The sequence below is a fragment of the Ictalurus punctatus genome, chromosome 29 (genome assembly GCF_001660625.3).
Source record: "Ictalurus punctatus breed USDA103 chromosome 29, Coco_2.0, whole genome shotgun sequence".
In the NCBI taxonomy this organism is placed as follows: domain Eukaryota; kingdom Metazoa; phylum Chordata; class Actinopteri; order Siluriformes; family Ictaluridae; genus Ictalurus; species Ictalurus punctatus.
This window is the reverse complement of record NC_030444.2, coordinates 4,270,943-4,290,678: the sequence shown is the minus strand read 5'-3', so window position 1 is coordinate 4,290,678 and position 19,736 is coordinate 4,270,943. Positions and strand designations below refer to the sequence as shown.

At 44.6% G+C, this 19,736-nt stretch overlaps 1 protein-coding gene across 6 annotated transcripts in view; it reads left to right on the top strand.

Moving 5' to 3' along the window:
* ptprdb (protein tyrosine phosphatase receptor type Db) overlaps positions 1–19,736 on the top strand; it is an 86,570-nt gene that overhangs the window by 19,539 nt on the left and 47,295 nt on the right. Inside the window, exon 1 of one of the 6 annotated variants that reach the window (XM_053677476.1) lies at positions 5,906–6,196. The exons of the other annotated variants lie outside the window; for them this stretch is intronic. The gene's annotated coding sequence lies outside the window, so the exon portion shown is untranslated. Of the gene's footprint in view, positions 1–5,905; positions 6,197–19,736 lie in introns of those variants that run through there. 6 annotated transcript variants of the gene reach the window in all.

Here is a 19,736-nt window from a genome sequence, read left to right as displayed (position 1 = left end):
AGCATTGATGGAACAATTCATTCTGAATATCAGCGAACTGTAAAGGAAAATATCAGGACATCTGTTCATGAACTGAATCTGAAGAGAAAGTGGGTCATGCAGCAAGACAACGATCCTAAACACACGAGTCGTTCTACCAAAGAACAGTTAAAGAAATAAAGTGGGTGAAGTGGTTGAAAAAAAATAGTTAAAAAATAAAGTGAATGTTTTGGAACGGCCGAGTCAAAGTCCTGACCTTAATCCAATAGAATGTTGTGGAAGGACCTGAAGCGAGCAGTTCATGTGAGGAAACCCACCAACATCCCAGAGCTGAAGCTGTTCTGTACTGAGGAACGGGATAAAATTCTGCAGAAATGTAGAAAATTCTAACTTTCCAGCACCACACTGTCATTTTGTATAATATGGGAATGACATTTAAAAAAGAGCTTGCAGACAGAGATTAGCATCAGAAACTGGCATTCTTCTTCCAGAAGTTTGGCAAAAACACATTGCAGTGTACACTGGATATAAAAAGTCTAGACATTCCTGTTAAAATGGCAGGAAACAAAGATAAATCATGTTAGAACCCTTTCTACCTTTATTGTGGAATTTTAACCTATTAATTAAAGTGAAAAACAATAAGAATCATTTTAGGAGAATAAAATGAAAATGTTGGGTAAGAGTCAGTCAGTTTGGCTCATCTTGACTTAGCATTATTTTGCCATTCTTCCTTGCAGAAGCATTCCAGCTCCAACTGGCTGGGTGTCTCGTGTCCACAGCCCTCTTCAGGTCCACAGATTTTTGATTGGATTTAGGTCTGGACTCTTTCTGGCCCATTCCAAAACCTTGAATTTGTTTTGATGAAGCTTTGTTGATCTGGAAGTTCATTTCGGGTCGTTGCGATGCTGAAAGATGAAATTCCTCTTCATCTTAATTTTTTACTGCAAAATCCTTAAGGTTTTGTGTCAAAATTGACTGGTATTTGGATCCATTTATTATTCCATCCACCGTGATTAAAGCCCCAGTTCCAGCTGAAGAAAAAAATAGCCCCAAAGTATGATGCTGCCACCACCGTGTTTCACCATGGGGACGGTTTTCTTTTGGTGATGTGCTGGGGGGGGTTTTTTGTGCCTAAAATATCTTTTGGTATTATGGCCAAAAAGTTCAACTTTGGTCTCATCAGACTGTAACACATTATTCCACACGGTTTTGAGAGACTGGATGTATTTTTTTGGTTAAAAAAGGATTCCGATTACCCCGTAGTCCTTACACCCTACCCCGTAGCCCAGAAATATGAAGAATTCAGGAGATTTTCACATGCAGGGAGCAACCAGTACTTGCCAGAAATTGCTGCAATTCTTTTAATATTGCTGTAGGCCTCTCGGCAGCCTCCCTGACCAGTTTTCTCCTGATCTTCTCATCAATTTTAGAGGGATATTTTCTCCACTTGTTGATTATTGTCTTTACAGTGTTCCAGGGTATATCCAATGCCTTGGACCCTCTCCTGATTGATATTTTTCAGTGAGATCCCGTACCTGCTTTGTAAACTCTTTGTGGCCCATGGCTTTTCGAGTTGGATGTTACCAAGAAGACGTCAGGAACTCCCTATAGGAATATCTGTACTGTATGTAAGGAATAATTGACTCCGGTCCGTTAATTTATTAGAAAATTATGCACACCCGAGAAGGTATTACCACCCGGGGAGTCAATTATTCCGCTCATACCACAGATACCACACCTCAAGACGTTGTTCAGATGTTTTATTTCAAGATATTTGTCAGGTTTTTGTCCTTAAAACGCTCTCGTGTGTGGAACTAATTTATCACGCGTCCCATCTCAAGCCTCCGTTGCTAATTCCAAAACGCCATTTTAGCGCTAGTAACCTATGAAAGGCTTGAGCCATTGATATGTGTTATTGGGGAGAGAGTGAGAGAGTGAGAGAGTGAGTGTTCACAATTTGATTTTTTCGTTTCATGCCGATCATATAAAAATCGAACAAATAAATAAAGATCGGTAAGCCTACTTGTTCACAGGGTTTTTCATTTTTTATGGCGGAAAATATAACGAATAAATAAATAAATATTGATACTCGTTAACCGGATTATCTCACATGCTCTCTCGCGCTCTGTTTCTTTTTTCTTTCTGTCGCTCCAATAACTGCATATCAATGGCTGAGGCGTCCGCTCCGCCACGTGGCCGCATTACCACCTCGAGTGCGCGTTATTTTTTCGCATAATTCAACGGCCCGTCGTCAATTATTCCTTACACATTTCTGGAAAATCAAAATTTTCTGTCATTTTGTTTGTTGTTAGCTGTGTGTGCCGTGCTGGACAGCAGCCTAACTTTTCCGTTAGTTCAGTTAACTCGGCGAAGTGATCTGGAACCGTAATGCGGTCGAGACCTGACTGGAACTACTTTAGCTGTGCGTTTACTGAAAAATTATTGCACGCCTTAGAACGTCTGTCAGCCAATCAGAATCGAGAATTCACCAGCGCCGTGGTATAATTGGGGTTAATCAGTCACTTTAATTGATGGCAGGTGTATACTAATTCGTTTTCAACATGAGTTTGAATGTGATTGGTTGATTCTGAACACTGCCACATTCCCACTTATAAAAGGGTGTGCAAACATATGCAAGCTGGGTATTGTATATTTTTCAACCCCCCCCCCCCCCCCCCCCAAAGATTCTTATGATTTTAACTTTAATTAATAGTTGAAAATTTCACAATAATGGTAGAAAAGGTTCTGAGATGATTTATCTTGGTTTCACCCAAACATGCCATTTTAACAGGGGTGTGTAGACTTTAAAAAAAAAAATCCACACTATATAATACAGACCACATTAATAAACTACCAAATACTGCAAATGACATATGGATTAAAATGCAATGTTTTCTATTTTTGAAAATACAGAAAAGCATTTTGTAAGAGGAACTTGAAATCAGTAGTGCCACATAAGTTGGTGCAGCCACGAACTACGTTTACCTGGACAGCAGTAATCTAATTATTGACCTTATTCTGAATAAGACAATATTGTGATTAAAGTGTTTACATGAGTCACTTTTAGAATACTCCTTTCATATTCCTGTTGTACATGTTATAGAACATAGACGGATTAACGTCACACGCCATTACGTCACCGCGCCACGTCGTCCGACGTCCCTCCAGAATTTCACGTATCGACATACAGTTGGTCTTCGTTATGGCACCGTATACAGTTTTGAGTGTTTCATTTTTAATTTTACGAAAGCTTCAAGTGCAGTTAATTATTTTTCATGAGGTACCTGCAAATAGACGACTGCTTGAAGCCGTGGGCTGCGTCCCAAACAGCGTACTTACCTACTGTATAGTAGCTGAGATACATGTATTTCGCCTACTATATAGTAGGCAAGTACGCGGTTTGGGACGCAGCCGTGCTCTCTTGTTTGCCGTCAAACGGTGGAGCGCTGCCGTGTGTGATCGTGTCCTGTCGCACAATGCGGTGAAAACTCCCACACGACGTTAATAGTGTGATTAAGGTGTGTACGTGTCTGTAATGAGACTAAAACAGGAATACTCCACACGTCTTCATTCGGTCTGTGTTTACTTCGAGTATGACTTTAATCGGATTAAGGTCATCAGTAATCTCTGTTTACATGCTAGTCTCTTAAGCAGAGTATCGTCTTAATCGGGTTCACATCGGATTATGTCGTCCGTGTAAATGTACTGATTGTGAAGTCTGTGTTCTGATGGATGATTACTCACGCTAGCTATCCTTCAGAAACCACATTGGTGGTTTGCACTAAACTGTAAAGGATTATATGCAAACATCTCATGAAAGTGTAATGATAATAATGAGCTTTATGGACCATGTGTAAGCCTTGACACACTTATTAAACACTTTTGCAGTTTGTGCTGACCGTGAAGCTGTTTTCGAATTCTAATCTCTAATCACATGGATTCAAATTCAGATAAATGCAGATAAAAATATGTGGTGTGTATTTATAGTGTACATTCTCTCTCTCTCTCTCTCTCTCTCTCTCTCTCTCTCTCTCTCTTGCTATCTGTCTTGCTCAGATGTAGTTAGACTAATTAAATGTCACCTCTTTGATGTTGTGTCAGTGTGTGTTTGTGCCTGGCATTACGTTTAAGAGTGTGTCACACCCACCCACCCACACACACACACACACACACACACATACACACACACACACACACACACACATATACCATCTTGCCTTATTTACTGAGGTGTGTATGTGAGTGTGCTAGGGCACCAAACGAAAAAAAAATAATTCTGGAAGCACTTCACTTTTGTGTTTGTGTGTGTGTGTGTGTGTGTGTGTGTGTGTGTGTGTGTGTGTGTGTGTGTTTGTGAGCGCACAATAGAGAGTGTGGGTCTGGGTATACTTGAATGAGTTCCTGCAAGTAAAGCAGCTTAATGCAGCCTCATTAACATATCGCTCTGGGAAGTAGGCTACTGAAGATGTGTGTGTGGAGCATGCAAGACTGAACGTGTTGGTTCTGTATTCTTTTTTTTTTTTTTTCCAACATGGTGTATTGTTCCAGTTGCTGTGCTGCAGCTAGCGTTGGTGGTGAGCTCGGACTCCATTTCCATATGTGTGATAAACAGTAACCGCAGTGTTACTAACAGCAACTAAATGATAGTGACATTTAAAAAATATTACTCTGAGTTCCAGTGAAATCCTTCAAATAATTCATTTACTAATGTTGTTGTTATTATTATTATTATTATTATTATTATTATTATTATTATTTTACCTGCCCTGCTGTTCAGAAGACCATTGAAACTTAGGTAGTGCTATTAATGCTTCACAAAGTGTTTAGGTTCTGTAACACTGACACAAACAAGCAGCTTTACATGAATTTAAATCTCATGATCAAGCCAGGGTTGAAGAAAGGGTGGGACATGTGGGTTTTGGTGAGGTCTTTGCGAGACCATGCAGAAGATGTATCAGGCATCAGTGTCCATTTCTTGTTTGCTCTGGTTGTACCACCATCCATCCATCCATCCATCCATCCATTTTCTGTACCGCTTATCCTACACAGGGTCGTGGGGAACCTGGAGCCTATCCCAGGGAGCATCGGGCACAGGGGTGTGACAATCCATCGCAGGGCTCAATCACATACACACTCACACACCCATTCATACACTACAGATACTTTGGACATGCCATTCAGCCTACCAAGCATGTCTTTGGACTGGGGGAGGAAACCGGAGAACCTGGATGAAACCCCGGGGAGAACAGATAAACTCTGTGCACACAGGGCAGTGGCGGGAATCGAAACGCCAACCCTGGACCACCTGAAACACCTTACTGATGAGAGAGGTCGGAGTAGAATGAACAGGAAGGCAAAAGAACCATTCTTTACAGCCGTGGTGAGCAGAAAAGCATCTCAGAACACAAGACACCTGCTTCCCCACGACCCGGTAGGATAAGCGGTATAGAAGATGGATGGATGGATGGATGGATGGATGGATCATTCTAAGTAAACTCTATAGACCATTGTGTGGGAAAATACCAGGAGATTTACTGAACTCCTCACCCCTGCCTGTCTGAGATCACATGTCTCCCCCATTCTGATGTGTCTGATGAACATTACCTGAAGCTCTCGGGTTATACCTGCAGGAGTTCATGCAGTGCACCTCTGCCACTCGATTGGCTGATTCGATAAGTGCTTCAGAGCAGGTGTACAGGTGTTCCTAATAAAGTGGCCGCTCCGTGTGAAACATATCAAACGTACCTCAACCTGAGCATTACGTTCTTTCTGATCTCGTGGTGATGATAGAATAATACGGGCTCTACACGCTGTCCAATAGGAACAGGTTATGATCAGTACATCATTCATCTCCTGGCTTTTGTGTGTGTGTGTGTGTGTGTGTGTGTGTGTGTGTGCGCGCGCGCGCGCGAGAAAGAGAGAGAGAGCGCGCGTCCGCGAGACTCCCCGTCCGCACGCTCGGCTGCACACGCGCAGCATCTCTGCAAACAGAGGCAGCGGCGCTCGCGCGGTTTATCGGGTGCACCGCGAGCACGGTGTTTTCTCTTATTCAAACAAAACAAAAGGAAAAAAGAAAGCGAGAGAGAGAAAAAAGCGCTAAAGCCTCGTGAAAAGTAACGACGTCGACGAGCACAAAAAGGAGCCGCTGCAGGATTTTTAATGCCGCCGGTTATCTGTGTACCGAGAGGGATGCGAGCGCGAGACTGATGTGGGTCAGGTAGGAGATGAGATGAGATGCTAGTGCTTTGGGAATATGCTAACAAGCGATTTGAACCGTTAACGGAAGACTTAATGAGCGCCGAATAGTTTCACAGCTGACCCCCCCCCCTCCCCCCACCTCCTTTTTTTTTAAATTTTAATTTATTTTATTTTATTTTTAAATTTGTTTATTTATTTATATTTGTAGTATTGTTAATCCGGGTGTAGTCGGTTGTATTTGAGTGGCTGGGCTTCTCTGTGATTAGCTTAGCATTTCAACACTTTTGGCTCGTGAGCCCAGCGTCTCTGCTTTAGCATTTAGCATTTCTTCTTTGTCCCCCACCACAAAAAAATAATAAAAATAATAATAATGTTACTCGTATTCCTTCACAAAACGACTAGAAATGAGAAATTCTTAGAAATTTGGCTTCCAATAAACTATCTATCTATAAATATACTGTATAAATGTACATCTTTTATAACTTTCCTATATATCCTTCACCTGAGAACATGAATATAGTATATGATATACTATACAGAGTAATTTAAGGTACATAAATGGACTCCTTTAACTGTATATAATAATAATAATAATAAATCCCACAGACTCCAGCATTTATTCATGAACGAGTACAATCCGACTGTTCATATAATTAATCTGATTATTTAAATGTGTACAGTCATATTTGGGCTATTTTTTTGAGAAATAGATAAGCTTGGAATTCTATCAAATTGGCCTTAGATTCAGTTTAACGTTAATTCCAGGTCAAATCGGTTAATACGAGAAGTATAAGAACGGAAAACCGCCCACCACAACGCCTTGAAGCGGGTTATTTTCCTTCTGAAAGTGTCTTATTACTTTAACGCCACAGCGAATTTACCAGCGGGTGCATTTCCGTTTATTAACGAGCAACCCGACGTTTAGACATTTACGGTCACGTCTAACGTCGCGGAAACGTCCGTGCTCGTGTAATCGCTTCCGTTAAGACGGCTCGTCATGTTGGATCGGAGACTCCTTCCTTAAATGTTAAACAGACGCCGTACGGTTTACGGAAAGCTTCAGCAATGATGTATTTTTTGCCATCGTTCTCTTAATCTGTTTATTAGAGGGTCGAAAGATACCGGTAACGAGGTCCTAAAAGTCGTACCTACCCGCCGGTAACCGATTACTCAACCGACAGTGTTTACAATCGACGCTGAATGGAAACGTAAGACTCGACGTTAAATATCGCTGAAGTTTAATACAAAAATAAACAGTACCATGTAAATGTACTGTACTTTGTCGAATGGAATAAATATGTAAACATGCGTAATAAATGTTAAAGTAAATAAAAGATATTCATCCAAAACGAAGCAAAAAGTAACACTCCATATAACAAAATAAAAATAGAGACGTCTAAAAGGAATAATAATTAAAAAAAAAAAACACTTCCAATAACACAACAAAATTCGTCAGCGATTGTTTATATTTCGCCTCTAGAGGCCGCTCTCGTACTGGCAAAAACCCATCAATCGGTCGACCTCGTCATCGTCACCGTGAACGAGCTGTTACTATAGAAACGATAACGTAAAAGGACAAGCGCGTGCGTTAATTAACTGTATAAACCTGCGATTTGAATTGAAGCCAGAGCTCCGGTCAGGTTTGCTGTTGAAATGAATCCGATTGGAGAATTCGACCAGCGCTGTGGTGTAAGAACTGAAATAACTTTCATAACGACAGGTTGTGAAAACTAAATTTACAAAAACCGCAGACATGCTGTCAGACCCCACTCTGAGAACCAGTGCAAGAAAAAGATACGTTAATGGTTAAGTTTAGCTATAGGCAGATAGTTAGGGGAACGTGTTCGCGTTCTAGCAGGTGACCAGCGTTTATAGTAAAACGTCAGACGTTCCTGAGATTGCGCTTGAGCACAGGTTAAGGTAAGATGTATTTTGACTACAGAGTGTATTCGACCAGCGAACCTGTGTGTGTGTGTGTGTGTGTGTGTGTGTGTGTGTGTGTGTGTTTGTTTGGGCTCACATTGGATTTGCAGAGCCGGACTTGGCTCCGGGTCTCCACCAAAAGCGTACGATGAGGGAGCGGAGTGCGAAGGCGAGAGGGAGATGGAGCGGAGAGGGAAAAGAAATGTTTTAAATAATTCATCTCTTTTGTATTAATCATAGCTCTGGACTCTTGGCTCACTTTGAGAACACGCACATGAAGGTTGCACATTTATGAAGCGTGTGGCCACAGCTTCAGCAGCGTATGCTTCTGCATTAATAATGCACACAAGTCAGGAGAAACTTTGTGCTTATAGTGCATTTATACACATTCCAGCACTGCGATTTAGAGGAACAGAACAGAGTGATGTCGGGTTGTGGTATATTTATTTAGCAGAGTGCTATTATGATGGAACTTAGTGCTTGAGATGCTGTACTTTTGGTAACTGGTTAAATAAGCCTTTCCCGGGAACACTGGGCTTGTGGTCGGAAATACACCCTGGATGGGATCTAGGGTACCCACACACATTAGCATAGCCTGTTCACCTAAATGCAGGCTTTGGGGAAATGTGAGGAAACCAGAGAACCCTGAGGATGTCCACATAAATAGAGGAAGAACAGCATTTACCTGAGATTAGGATTGAATCAGGGACCCTTGAGCTGTGAGGCAGCAAAGCTACCTTCTACACAACGCTACTACGCTGCAACACTACGCCGCTCTAAAGAAGATATTTCCCTTGACTTTCTCCCTAATTTCATCACCTGCCAAGTCCCGCCCACCAGCCAGCTCTGCCCTATCAACCAGAGAGGGAGGAAGCTAATACATTCTCCCTACGAGACACATGAAGCCACTATCTGACTATCTGCCTTCTTCCATATACCTGAGCTCACGGACACCCGTTCTTGGCTGTGATTGACAGGGGAGAGAGTACTACCGCCCAGATGCGTGGGCATGGGCAGTTTAGCCCCTTTGGCTCTCGGCTGTGGATGGCAGTAGCATCGTCGATATTTAAACGTACGAAATCTCAACGACAGCGCTCGCATTTTTCTGTTGCGTAACTTGGAAACCAAGATTTTTTTCAGACTGTCTGCATAATCGAGACGTCGTTAAAAGAATAAAGGTCGCAGGTCATGTTCTTTCAGCCTTATTACGGTGCAGACGCCGTGAAGAGTACGAGGACATCTTAGATTCTCCTGAGCTGCATCGCTATACAAAGTATAAAACAGGCTAAAGACAAAGACTGATAAAAAAAGAGAGTCAGCAGGGATGAGAGAGAGAGAGAGAGAGAGAGAGAGACTCATCCGGTCAGTGCAGAAGCTGAACAGCCGTGGGCGAATGAAAATTAGTGGTGTTGGTGCAGGATTTGTCCTCTCATGCCAAACCAAAATTGAATGCCTAGTCCTACCGTTCTCAATCCCACTAACCATGCGGTGTATCACAGACTCTTTTCGAAATGAAACGAAAGACCCCAATAAGACCAGAGGGAGCTCATGTTAATAGAGAAATTGAACTGGACTAATGGTAGATCGTTTTGGTTTCCAGCAATCGATATTCTATGTTCTGATGCGATTAATTATTTTTGTCTACGATCGCTTTATTTTGACTGATAGCCAAACAGCCAAACACAGGCCTACATCCTGTCGTACGTTATATGATGTAGATTCTTCGCGTTGTAGACTAAGCAGACTTGATATTAGAGAATTAACCCCAAATAGGAACAGAGGATTACAGAAGCATTATACCTCCACTTACAATCCACTAAAAACGTCTTTTTTTTTGCATTTCAGGTTTGTAGTACATCTAGCAGAACACTGACTACGTTTACCTGGACAGCAGTAATCTAATTATTGACCTTATTCTGAATAAGACAATATTGTGATTAAGGTGTTTACATGAGTCACTTTTAGAATACTCCTTTCATATTCCTGTTGTACATGTTATAGAACATAGACGGATTAACGTCACACGCCATTACGTCACCGCGCCACGTCGTCCGACGTCCCTCCAGAATTTCACGCATCGACATACAGTTGGTCTTCGTTATGGCACCGTATACAGTTTTGGGTGTTTCATTTTTAATTTTACGAAAGCTTCAAGTGCGGTTAATTATTTGTCATGATGTACCTGCAAATAGACGACTGCTTGAAGCCGTGGGCTGCGTCCCAAACCGCGTACTTACCGTCTATATAGCAGCTGAGATACATGTATCTCTCCTACTATACAGCAGGTACGCGGTTTGGGACGCAGCCGTGCTCTCTTGTTCGCCGTCAAACGGTGGAGCGCTGCCGTGTGTGTACGTGTCCTGTCGCACAATGCAGTAAAAACTCCCACACGACGTTAATAGTGTGATTAAGGTGTGTACGTGTCTGTAACGAGACTAAAACAGGAATACTCCACACGTCTTCATTCGGTCTGTGTTTACTACGAGTATGACTTTAATCGGATTAAGGTCATCAGTAATCTCGGTTTACATGCCAGTCTCTTAAGCAGAGTATCGTCTTAATCGGGTTCACGTCGGATTATTGTTGTCCGTGTAAATGTACTGATTAGCTTGCTTACCGACGTCAACTAACATAATGGTGTTATGTTTATTGCAAAACAGACACTAAATAATCAAAACGATCGCTTTTAACTGAGAGAAATTCTGTCATGGGTTTTTGGTACTCGATTTGGAGACATGGTTTTGGCATCTAATTAAAAAATGGCTGTCTGCTCCATTTATAATACACTATATATATATATATATATATATATATATAATATGCTTGAATATATATCAAATTGGGAGCCATTTTGCATTAACCATAATTTAAACTACGATGGATATGAGACATGAGAATGTACGTTAGTCAGTGTTTCCTAACTTGACATAAGAGAAGCTGTAAGATAAGATCATTCTGCTAGCAAGAGAAGAAAGCAGCTCTTCGGTATCAGCTCTAGCAGCGTTCTCCTGGCACGCTGTGAGAATGCACACGTCCAGGCTGCACATTTCTACACCAGGTGGCCGAGGCTTCAGCGCCATATGGTTCTGCTTCAATAACGACTTTTCACAGAAACCATTTTGAGCTTGCAATTCGTGCACTTTTTTCCCCCTTGTACTCCTTTTAAACGAGCAACAGAGTACTATTTAAACCGAACCTTGTGCTCACGAGGCACGTTTTATATATTTGTAATGCTTTCCTGCAGAAATACCAGATGCTTTGGCACGTTGTGATTAATCTGTGCTAGGATACTCTGTATAACAAAGCTGCTATTAGGAAAGGCTCAGTCATTAGAAGTGACGTGGCGCTGCTGCTAGGATTTTATTTATGCAAAAAAAACCTTCATATGAACATGTCACGTTCTTAACAGCCATTTGGGTATGACTTGGAAATAAGCCACGGGAGGGACTTTATGACGGGTGAGAGTGATGTTAGGAACAACACGATTTGGACTCGGAGCTGTCGACCGGCGAGGCCACTTGGTGTTTATGGAATCAGTTTGGCTCGTGACGCGACGCATTATCGTGCTGGAAGTGGCGGTTATACGATGGCAGATCATAGATGTTTAGGGATGCATGTTAACAGAAACAGTACTGAGACAAGCTGTGGCATTTAATTGATGCTCGATTGGTATTAAGGAGCACAGCGTGTGCCAAGAATACATTCTCCACGCTATTACACCACCAACACCATCACTGACGGCCTGAATGGTTGACACAAGGCAGACTGGAGCCATACCTGATCCATGCAGTGCTCACTGTAGCCGAAGATTCCTGTTCTTGACTAACAGGCGTGGAACCTGGTGTGGTCTTCTGCTGGTGTAGTCCTAACCCTAACCCAGACGCATCAAGGTTCAATGTGTTGTTTGTTCTGAGCTGCTTTTCTGCTCACCACGAATGCAAAGAGTGCTTATGTGAGTTACCTTCCGGTTAGCTTGACGCAGTCTGGCCGTTCTGCTCGGACTAATCTCGTCGACAAGGCATGTCCAGCTGCAGAACTGGAGGGGTTATTTGTTGCTTTTCTTCGTAGCATTCTGGGTAAACTCTCGAGACAGTCACCGAGATCGCATTTCGTCCACGTTTCGACGCTCGATGTGAACATGAAGTTATTGCACGAGTTTATGCATTGCATTGCTGCCTCATGATTGGCTGCCTGGATAATTGCATGAACAGGATAGAATTGCTTTGCTCCACAGAGAACACAGTCAATTGGAATTTTTTTTTGTGATTTCCCAGTTGTTGTTGTTGTTGTTGTTTTTTCAATCCAAGCCACACAGTGAAGGAATGTTCTTCATACCCCACAATCATGCAATCATATTCGTACCTCCACAGCAGTGATTTTCTGTCACCGTAATGGATGTTTCAGCACGGTTTCATTTCATATCATTTCCATTCATTAAAGCAGCGGATCTTTATTTCATCAAGCAGCAGTCAAACCCGTCCGTCGTCAGTTTACCTGAGCCGAGCACGAAAACACAAGACAGCGTTTTCTCTGCGGAGAGCAGCACCAGCTTTTAGAACGTGTGAACTCCTATAGAAGGTATCGTTTATCGATAAGCCCGGATTCTCATTCCTTTGTAAATCAATGTACTTCATGCTAAGACTGGGCGGCTGTGGCTCAGGTGGCAGAGCGGGTTGTCCACTAATTGGAGGGTTGGTGGTTCGATTCCCGGCCCACATGACTCCACATGACTCCACATGACTCCACATGACTCCACATGACTCCACATGACTCCACATGGGCAAGTCACTGAACCCCAAGTTGCTCCCGATGGCAAGTTAGCGCCCTGCATGGCAACTCTGCTACCATTGGTGTGTGTGTGTGAGAGAGAATGGGTGAATGAGACAGAGTGTAAAGCGCTTTGGAACCGCTAAGGGTAAAAAAGCGCCATATAAGTGCAGACCATTTACCATAAGTATATTTCCTTGTAGGTTTTCTTTACAAAATAAATAAATAAATAAAAGAATGGCGGCTTGTTTTGTTTAACCCAGGTTAAAGTTTCATTTCTATGAAATGTTTAATCCTTGCCATGAAGGACAAAATGCTGGAAGAGTGGATAGTATTGTCGTGAGTCGCCGGTCTGACCCGAGCCAGCCTTAGATCAGCACGAGCGCGTTCGTTTTCCCGGGAGCGTTATCCCTACCGATTTATCACTGACTCCTTGTTCAGCTGTAATTAGGACAACCGCTGCAATTGTTCTGATGACTCCTGACCGTGCGATTATGAATATTTCACTTTGAGAAACCGCTTTGAAAACGAAGGCCCGTATAAACTGCTAGTTTTTTCTCGTTGTGCCTCAAGCGCAGTAACGCTAATACCTCTAACCACGGGATGCGTTGTTAGGATATTTTTCCCCGATTCTCGATTCTGATTGGTCATGTGGAGTCATGTGGGTTCGTTTTCTCTAAGAGCAGCTCAGGCGGTAGCGCCTCTGCTTGATCACGCCACGCCGGCATTGATTGTTTTCTCATAATAGCGCACCCCCCCCCCCCCGAACGTTTTATTCCTCACTGATCATTCAGAGAGTGACTCTCAACCTCTGGCAGCAAGCTTGACCCGGAGTGTGTAACATCCTTCATCTAAAATGTAATAAAAACACTCAAGGTAAACCTATAGCAGCAGATAACTCATTTTAGAGAAGGAAGTCCATTATGAGAAACCTCTTCCAGAAAGTGTAACAGACAGTGTGTTTCCTGCAAAAACCGCCGGACAAAAATCAGCACACTGATATTGTGTGACTGTCTAGACAAGTAATCCTCACAGGGACGGCAAGGCATATTCCACGACGTCATTCAGCCATGACGGATGCAGCGGCACTAGAAAACAAAACAAAAACAAGAAAAATAAAGGGATGTTAGAATTCATAAACGTTTTGGAATAAGGAAACCGCTCGAACCCGGGCGCATTCCTTCTGATTTTCAGAAATTAAGGCAATTACGAGACATTCTTTTGAATTAAAGCAGCAGTCCGTAGCTTTTAAGGAACTCGTAGAGGTGTCGGGATGTGGTGCTACGTGATGGATCGTAGTCGGCTGTTCACACGTGAAGAGCGCAGAGTTGTGTTTTCTCCTTAAAGCACAGGTATCAGACAAATTATAATGAATACAATTAACTTACTTATGCATTTCTGCCAGGAACGTCATATCACATTTTACGATACACAATGATAATGAGTCTTTACTGATCACATATACATATGTACAGTGAAATTCTTTTCTTCACATACCCCAGCATGTCAGGAAGCTGGGGTCAGAGCGCAGGGTCAGCCATGATACAGCGCCCCTGGAGCAGAGAGGGTTAAGGGCCTTGCTGAAGGACCCAACAGCGGCAGTGCTGGGGCTTGAACCCCCGACCGTCCGATCAGTAACCCAGAGCCTTAACCACCAAGCCACCCCTGCCCAACATACACCCCTCAGCCGTAACATCAAAACCACCTGTCTAATATTGTGTAGGTCCGACTTGCACCGTCGGAACAGCTCTGACCCGGCGAAACATGGACTCCACGAGACCTCTGAAGGTGTGCTGTGGTATCTGGCGGCAAGACGTTAGCAGCAGATCCTGTAAATCCTTAAGTAAGTTGTGAAGTGATGCCTCCGTGGATCGGACTTGTTTCTCCAGAACGTCCCACAGACGCTCGATCGGATTGAGATAATGGACGCTCTGACGAGCCTGTTTTGTGCTATAATCAATGTAATTCACGTCACCTGTCAATGTTACAGAAAGGTTAACAATTATTTATTTATTTATTTTTAAAGTTATCGTGCACATCAACGTTACTGAGTTCTAAGCCGATGTTATGTAATACCTTCTATCTAGAGTACGTTCATGTTCCTCGTATAGTGGTTAGCATGTTCGCCTCACACCTCCAGGGTCGGGGGTTCGATTCCCACCGTGGCCCTGTGTGTGTGGGGGTTTGCATGTTCTGCCCGTGCTGCGGGGGTTTCCGCCGGGTACTCCGGTTTCCTCCCCCAGTCCAAAGACATGTACGGTAGGCTGATTGGCGTGTCTAAAGTGTCCGTAGTGTATGAATGGGTGTGTGAGTGTGTGTGAGATTGTGCCCTGCGATGGATTGGCACCCTGTCCAGGGTGTACCCTGCCTCGTGCCGATGCTCCCTGGGATAGGCTCCAGGTTTCCCCGTGACCCTGAAAAGGATAAAGCGGTACGGGTGGATGGATGGATGGATATTTTCGGCTTTCCAGGACAACTCGGAAGAGCAAGAGCGCTGTGTACATAGCGTTCGAGTACGTTTCCTCGACTTGCTCAGTAACGCTTTCCTTTGTGTAAATCCTGCAGTGTGTCGATGCAGTACAGTGAATCTCTACACGCCGTTCCATCCGATACCAAACGCTCCATTAAAGCAAAAACGTCTTATACGACGTGCATCTGACGGTTTAATTGCTTTCTAGTATATTATTCAGTCATTTCACCGATTCAGCACCAAGCGTAACGCTGCATTTCGGCGGCCTCGTACCGAAAACCAGATATTCTCCACTAACACCATGATCTCAGCTCGGTACACGTCATATTCCATGGAAATAAAACGCCACAGATACAAGAGTAATCATTCCGCATGAACACACCGGTTGTTTCGCTGTTGTTTTGGGGTTTAATAAGACGACCTCTCCACGCACGATTCAATCAGAGGTTTCGGAGCCTCGTCCTTGAGCGTGGGCGTCTGTGGCTTAATCTGAGAAAAGATTTTCTATCAGCGCACGGGACGAGAGTCTTAAAGGCCTCTGTGGAGACCTTGAAGGACTGAACGAATAGATTTAAAGATGAATTATTCAAGGCATTCTTCTCCTTCCTCTTATTCAAGGCATATAAACAAGAACGCGTTTAATAGTAATGGTAATAGCGATGCAGTCTCTCTCCTTCACACCGAAGACTCGTTTTTTTCCTCCTCGTTCTTAAGGCTTCTTTTTTGTCTCTGCGTGCTTGTTTTGTTGTCGGAGGCCTGTTTGTTGCGTGTGTGAAAGGAATCCTGCGATGTGATGATTCATACTTCTCCAGCTCTTAACATCACGCTTTGCTGCGTTTTTGTATTCCCTGTAATGCAGAAAATCCCTTTATGTAACACGGCTTACTTTAGCTACTGAGCCTTCATATGGACACACACACACACACACACCTTAACATCAGTACAAGCCTTGTAGTAGTGTGCGTATACAAACTAAAGTTTGTTCAGCAGCTCTGCCGTGCATTAGACATCACATACACACCGATCGGCCATAACATTAAAACACAGACGGGTGAAGTGAATAGCGTTGATTATCTCGTTACCGAGGCACCCGTCAAGGGGTGGGATGTATTTATTATGCAGCGTGTGAACAGTCAGTTCTCAAAGTTGATGTGCTGGAAGCAGGAAAAATGGGCAAGTGTGAGGATCTGAGTGACTTTGACAAGGGTTCAGTTGTGCTGGTTAGACGACCGGGTCGGAGCATCTCCGAAACAGCAGGTCTTGTGGGTGTTCCCGATGTGCAGTGGTTAATACCTAACAAAGCGCTCCACGGAAGGACAACCGGTGAACCAGCGACAGGATCATGGGTGCCCAAAGCTCATCGATGCATGTGTGGAGCTGCGTAGCTGCAGAATGGTCAGCGTGCCCATGCTGACCCCTGTCCAACTCTGAAAGAGCCTACAATGGGCACGGGAGCATCAGAACTGGACCATGGAGCAATGGAAGAAGGTGGCCTGGTCTGATGAATCACGTTTTCTTTTGCATCATGTGGGTGGCCGGGCGCGTGTGTGTCGCTTACTAGGGGAAGAGATGTCACCAGGATGCACTATGGGAAGAAGGCATGATGGCAGAGGAAGTGTGATGCTCTGAGCAATGTCCTGCTGGGAAACCTCGAGTCCTCGTCATGACACCGGTATTCCATAACGGCAGTGGCCTCATTCAGCAGGGTAATACGCCCCGTTACACTGCAAAAATTGCACAGGAACGGTTTGAGAAACATGACAAAGAGATTAAAAGTTTAATCTACTGCCGAAAGCTACGCTTTTCTGTTTCGTTCGGTTAAAGACTTCACCCAGTGTAAACGTTTCACTGAAGGGGAACGGAAAGGTATCTAGCTGACCCCAAAACACAACTCGGGGGCGGGGCTGTGGCCTGCTGTGTGTCATTTACACTGTGAGCATGGAGCTGTCTCGTCCACCATCCGATGTTGTGCTAGGAATGTCTCGTTAGCAACGTGGGAATTTTGATTAGTTTGAGCAATGCCTCGTCACAGACCTGAACTTTCTTTTTTTTTTTAAACCTTAGCGAGCTTGTCATCTTGACAAAGCCTAGCAGATGCTGCAGGATTTTCAGAAAGGGCTATGTGTGTGTGAGTGTGAGTGTGTGTGTGTGTGTGTGTGTGTGTGTGTGTGTGTGTGTGTGTGTGTGTGTGTGTATGTGTGAGTGTGTGTGTGTGTGTGTAGAGTGTTAGACACTCCACATTCGCACAGACTTTTCTTTTTCAGTTATGGAAGATCGGTGTGTGTACAGGTGGTGTTCACGTGTCAGTGCGCACATCATGGCGTGTCAGTCGGCGTGTACAGCGTGAAGATAAAACACACCACGTGATATTCAGAGAAAGCGCTTTTGGATAATTATTACCGCGTTTTAAATGTCTGAATCAGATTTAGTGTCGAGGCCGTTGATGCGGTGATGTCACTTAACGGCGGTGATGATGTCACTCAACGGCGGTGATGAGGTCACTCAACGGCGGTGAAGACGTCACTAACGGCGGTGAAGACGTCACTAACGGCGGTGATGACGTCACTAACGGCGGTGATGAGGTCACTTAACGGCGGTGATGACGTCACTAACGGCGGTGATGACGTCACTAGCGGCGGTGATGACGTCACTAGCGGCGGTGAAGACGTCACTAACGGCGGTGATGAGGTCACTAACGGCGGTGATGAGGTCACTTAACGGCGGTGATGATGTCACTTAACGGCGGTGAAGATAAAACACACCACGTGATATTCAGAGAAAGCGCTTTTGGATAATTATTACCGCGTTTTAAATGTCTGAATCAGATTTAGTGTCGAGGCCGTTGATGCGGTGATGTCACTTAACGGCGGTGATGACGTCACTAACGGCGGTGATGAGGTCACTTAACGGCGGTGAAGACGTCACTAACGGCGGTGAAGACGTCACTAACGGCGGTGATGACGTCACTAACGGCGGTGATGAGGTCACTTAACGGCGGTGATGAGGTCACTTAACGGCGGTGATGACGTCACTAACGGCGGTGATGAGGTCACTTAACGGCGGTGATGACGTCACTAACGGCGGTGATGACGTCACTAGCGGCGGTGATGACGTCACTAGCGGCGGTGATGAGGTCACTTAACGGCGGTGAAGACGTCACTTAACGGCGGTGAAGACGTCACTAACGGCGGTGATGACGTTACTAACGGCGGTGATGACGTCACTAACGGCGGTGATGAGGTCACTTAACGGCGGTGATGACGTCACTAACGGCGGTGATGACGTCACTAGCGGCGGTGATGACGTCACTAGCGGCGGTGATGAGGTCACTTAACGGCGGTGAAGACGTCACTTAACGGCGGTGAAGACGTCACTAACGGCGGTGAAGACGTCACTAACGGCGGTGATGACGTCACTAACGGCGGTGATGAGGTCACTTAACGGCGGTGATGACGTCACTAACGGCGGTGATGACGTCACTAGCGGCGGTGATGACGTCACTAGCGGCGGTGATGAGGTCACTTAACGGCGGTGAAGACGTCACTTAACGGCGGTGAAGACGTCACTAACGGCGGTGAAGACGTCACTAACGGCGGTGATGACGTCACTAACGGCGGTGATGAGGTCACTTAACGGCGGTGATGAGGTCACTTAACGGCGGTGATGAGGTCACTTAACGGCGGTGAAGACGTCGCTAACGGCGGTGATGACGTCACTAACGGCGGTGATGACGTCACTAACGGCGGTGATGAGGTCACTTAACGGCGGTGATGACGTCACTAACGGCGGTGATGACGTCACTAGCGGCGGTGATGACGTCACTAGCGGCGGTGATGAGGTCACTTAACGGCGGTGAAGACGTCACTTAACGGCGGTGAAGACGTCACTAACGGCGGTGATGACGTCACTAACGGCGGTGATGACGTCACTAACGGCGGTGATGAGGTCACTTAACGGCGGTGATGACGTCACTAGCGGCGGTGATGACGTCACTAGCGGCGGTGATGAGGTCACTTAACGGCGGTGAAGACGTCACTTAACGGCGGTGAAGACGTCACTAACGGCGGTGATGACGTCACTAACGGCGGTGAAGACGTCACTAACGGTGGTGATGACGTCACTAACGGCGGTGATGACGTCACTAACAGCAGCTCAGTCTTTTTTAACTGAAGTCTAACAGTGTTAGTGCCTGATAATACTCCATCAGTAATTAACATCGATTATTTCACCCCTTTTACTGCCACATTGTTGGATGTCAGCTGAGCTACAGCTGTGCTGAGTCAGCACACAAGAACAATGTGTACACACACACACACACACACACACACACGCCATCTCTCGCACATGTAATCACACACACAGCTCACGTATTGACTGTTGGCAGAACATAGAGGAACAG